Consider the following 4,604-nt stretch of genomic DNA (forward strand, 5'->3'; position numbering starts at 1 on the left):
TACAGGTAACCACTTGTTATAGAAAAATAAAAAACAATGGAAAATGCAGAGTGATGAAGTAATGGAACTTTAAAAATAATTTGGGAAGTCCAGCTGTATATAGTTCATATTTTGAAAAGTCTTGATTCTCAATCGGACAAATTAAATTGGTGCCAATTGACAGCTCCATACCAACGACTGCCTCTCACTAAGTGTTACTATAAATACTTAGGCCATTGCTTCCTCTTAAGTCATTACCTCTCAACTAAAGCTTCTTCTCTTCCTCTTTTTCTCACACTTTCAAGAGTGTGCAGATTTGCATTGCCACATTAGAGAGGAGTTGGTGGCGCAATTTTCCGACTAGCAATGAGGCTTAACGGTGGCGACCCCCGCCGGGGTCGTCATGTGCCACAAATCTTAGTGGCATTGGCCATTTTGGCTGTTGCTAATATTGTTTCTGCTGACCCTTATATATATGCTTCTCCTCCACCACCAACTTACGAGTACAAGTCACCACCCCCTCCTTCTCCTTCTCCTTCTCCGCCACCGCCTTACGAATACAAGTCTCCACCACCTCCGTCACCATCTCCACCCCCACCTTATGTGTATAAATCACCACCACCTCCATCACCATCTCCTCCTCCACCATATGTGTACAAGTCGCCACCACCTCCATCACCATCTCCACCACCACCATATGTGTATAAATCACCACCACCTCCTTCACCATCACCTCCACCACCATATTACTACAAATCCCCGCCACCACCTTCACCTTCGCCACCTCCACCTTATTATTACAAGTCTCCCCCACCACCTTCTCCATCACCACCTCCACCATACTATTATAAATCACCACCACCCCCTTCACCCTCTCCCCCACCACCTTATTACTACAAGTCCCCACCACCACCTGCTAAGTCACCTCCTCCACCATACTACTACTCCTCCCCTCCTCCACCAGTTAAGTCACCTCCTCCACCTTACTACTACTCCTCTCCTCCACCACCAGTTAAGTCACCTCCTCCACCGTACTACTATTCTTCCCCTCCACCACCAGTTAAGTCACCTCCACCACCGTACTACTACTCTTCCCCTCCACCACCAGTTAAGTCACCTCCTCCACCTTATTACTACTCCTCTCCTCCACCACCAGTTAAGTCACCTCCTCCACCATACTACTATTCTTCCCCTCCACCACCAGTTAAGTCACCTCCACCACCAGTTAAGTCACCTCCTCCACCTTATTACTACTCCTCTCCTCCACCACCAGTTAAGTCACCTCCTCCACCGTACTACTATTCTTCCCCTCCACCACCAGTTAAGTCACCTCCTCCACCATACTACTACACTTCACCACCACCCCCAACTCATTACTATGCTCCTCATCATTCCTTGATCGTTAAGGTTGTTGGAAAAGTCTACTGCTACAGATGCTATGACTGGAAATACCCAAAGAACTCCCACAACAAGAAGCACCTCAAAGGTATTGTACTCATCTCTGCAACATTCTCACTTACTTTTAATTTTCTTTTTAATATTTCTTTATAACAATATTCAGTAAGATGTTTACTTGTGAATCTATTATTCTCTTCGCTCTTAGCTTTCCTCGAATTTAATGTTTCTTCCTGAGGTTTGAATCTTGGAGAAATACATGCTTAATTTTGAAGGCACCAACTTCATTAATAATGAAATGCCTTTAGGGACTTAATTTTAATTTAGCATGTGTCAACCAACATTCTTTCTAAATTTATGTAGTATTATAGTGAAAGCGAAGGACAGTTAATTGTAAGGCCAATTCTTGAATAATTTATAAAGTTGATAAATGTCCTAAATATATTTGCCAAAAAAGTTTTTTAAAACCAAGAAGTAGCATCGAAGAAGTTTTTTTTACAAGTGAATAATGAAAAAACATCAAAAAAGTAAAAGTAAGAAAAATATTATACTATTACTTATGCTTCCCATAAAAAAATCAATCTTCACTGTGGATCTACGAGATATATATTCATGATTAAGTAATTACTTGTGGTATTAAGGTTTTCTTTAGCTTTTTCTTTTTTCATGATTAAGTAATTATTATCAAACTATTAAAATATATAATAATGAAATAAATTTGTTGGATAATCACCAAAATGGTGAAAAAGTGGCTTCCTCTAGTGGTGCCAAACGTAGTCTTCGTTGGCTCACAAACTGCCCATTTTAATCTAGCAATCATTCAACAAAAAGCAGTAAAGGAAGCCAGATGGGTAGATTATTCTTGACTTTTATATTCCTTATTAGATAAAGAGGAAAAAGTGGAAAAATGAGCTTTTGATCATGTGATAGACCAGTTATTTTTATATTAAGAATAGGACAAAGTTAGTTATTGTAGCTAGTAGGAAAATAAGGTGAATATATGTCTATATGATCTGTTAACAACTCAATTATTAAGTACTAATTGAAATATCATTTTTCCACACTGGGAGTAGGTGCTGTTGTTGAGGTCACATGCAAAGTTGGTGACAAGAAAATCAAGAGCTATGGTACCACTAAAATCAATGGCAAGTTTGCTATCACAGTCGAAGGATTTGCCTATGCCAAATATGGAGCAGATGCATGCAAGGCTAAACTCCACAAAGCACCAAAGGGTTCAAAATGTGACATTCCCACAAATCTACACTGGGGCATTAAAGGTGCTAGCCTCAAAGTGAAGTCAAAGAATAAATATGAAGTTGTGCTCTATGCAAAACCATTTGCTTATGCCTCCAAAACTCCTTATGAAGAATGCATGAAGCCTAAGCCAACTCCTGCTCCTTACTATTACAAATCTCCACCTCCTCCATCACCAAAGTATATATACAAGTCACCACCTCCTCCATCACCAAAGTACGTCTACAAGTCACCGCCTCCTCCATCACCGAAATACGTGTACAAGTCACCGCCTCCTCCATCACCAAAGTACGTATACAAGTCCCCGCCTCCTCCGTCACCAAAATACGTGTACAAGTCACCGCCACCGCCATCACCGAAATATGTGTACAAGTCACCACCTCCTCCATCACCAAAATATGTGTACAAGTCACCACCTCCTCCATCACCTAAATACGTATACAAGTCACCACCACCACCATCACCAAAATACGTCTACAAGTCACCGCCTCCTCCATCACCAAAGTACGTGTACAAGTCACCGCCACCGCCATCACCGAAATATGTGTACAAGTCACCACCTCCTCCATCACCTAAATACGTATACAAGTCACCACCACCACCATCACCAAAATACGTGTACAAGTCGCCACCTCCCCCATCACCGAAATACGTATACAAGTCGCCACCTCCTCCATCACCAAAATACGTATACAAGTCCCCACCACCACCAGCTTACTATTACAAGTCTCCTCCACCACCATCACCATCTCCACCTCCACCTTACTATTACAAGTCTCCTCCGCCACCAGACCCATCTCCTCCTCCACCATACTATTACAAGTCACCACCACCACCATCACCATACAAGTCACCACCACCACCATCACCCTCACCACCACCTCCCTACTATTACAAGTCTCCTCCACCACCATCGCCGTCTCCTCCTCCACCATACTATTACAAGTCTCCACCACCACCATCTCCATCTCCTCCACCACCATATTACTACAAGTCCCCTCCCCCGCCATCACCATCACCTCCTCCACCATACTATTACAAATCCCCGCCACCACCATCCCCATCACCTCCACCTCCCTATTACTACAAGTCTCCACCACCACCATCACCATCACCCCCTCCGCCATACTACTACAAATCGCCACCACCCCCATCACCATCACCCCCACCTCCCTACTATTACAAGTCTCCACCACCACCTATGAAGTCTCCTCCTCCTCCATACCACTACACTTCACCTCCCCCACCCGTAAAATCACCTCCCCCTCCATACCACTACACTTCACCTCCCCACCCGTAAAATCACCTCCCCCTCCGTACCACTACACTTCACCTCCCCCACCCGTAAAATCACCTCCCCCTCCGGTATACATTTATGCTTCTCCGCCACCACCAGTCCACTACTAAGCAGTTTGAAAAGCTTGGCCATTTTCCACAACCACGCAAGTAAGTAGCTGCAGTATGAATTATACTTTATTAGGGAGTTCTTTTAATTACACCAAATTGAAGGTGATATTCAACTAAAGGTTTAATATTTTTCTGCTGCCCTTTTGCAGATTTCAGTTTAAATCACAAAATAAGTGATGGCTTCTTGAGGGAAAGATTCAGAGGCCCATGGTCAAAAGCAATTAATTTAATCAATAAGATCATCAACTTTGCAATTCAGAGGTTGATTCCTAGCGACTTGGACCACTTTGCTTCTACTTCTCTGGTGGCCTTCTTACACATTGTTCTCATTGTGTCTTCACGTGGAAGTGGCTTCAACAGCTTAGTTTTTTATTAGAATATTAATTATTTAGTTGATCTTTCAAGTGTATTTGAGTTTTCATGTTTTTTGATGTTGCTTCTTTATAATTTATTATTGTAAGTACTATCTTTGTTTGATTTGTTTTGTGTTAATTATTGTTGGCTGTCTCCTAGTGCCTGCTTGTGCTTTGTGCACCAAATCAATAAAGAGATGAATTTTGTTCACTTCA

At 42.4% G+C, this 4,604-nt stretch overlaps 1 pseudogene across 1 annotated transcript; it reads left to right on the forward strand.

Annotated features, from left to right (window-relative positions):
* Positions 1-207: 207 nt before the first annotated feature.
* Positions 208-4,604, forward strand: LOC109215070 (annotated as a pseudogene). Its single transcript, XR_002066300.1, has 3 exons — positions 208-1,465; positions 2,448-4,074; positions 4,185-4,604. The product of XR_002066300.1 is annotated as an extensin-2-like (transcript).

The sequence above is a fragment of the Nicotiana attenuata genome, unplaced genomic scaffold, assembly GCF_001879085.1.
Source record: "Nicotiana attenuata strain UT unplaced genomic scaffold, NIATTr2, whole genome shotgun sequence".
Lineage (NCBI taxonomy): Eukaryota > Viridiplantae > Streptophyta > Magnoliopsida > Solanales > Solanaceae > Nicotiana > Nicotiana attenuata.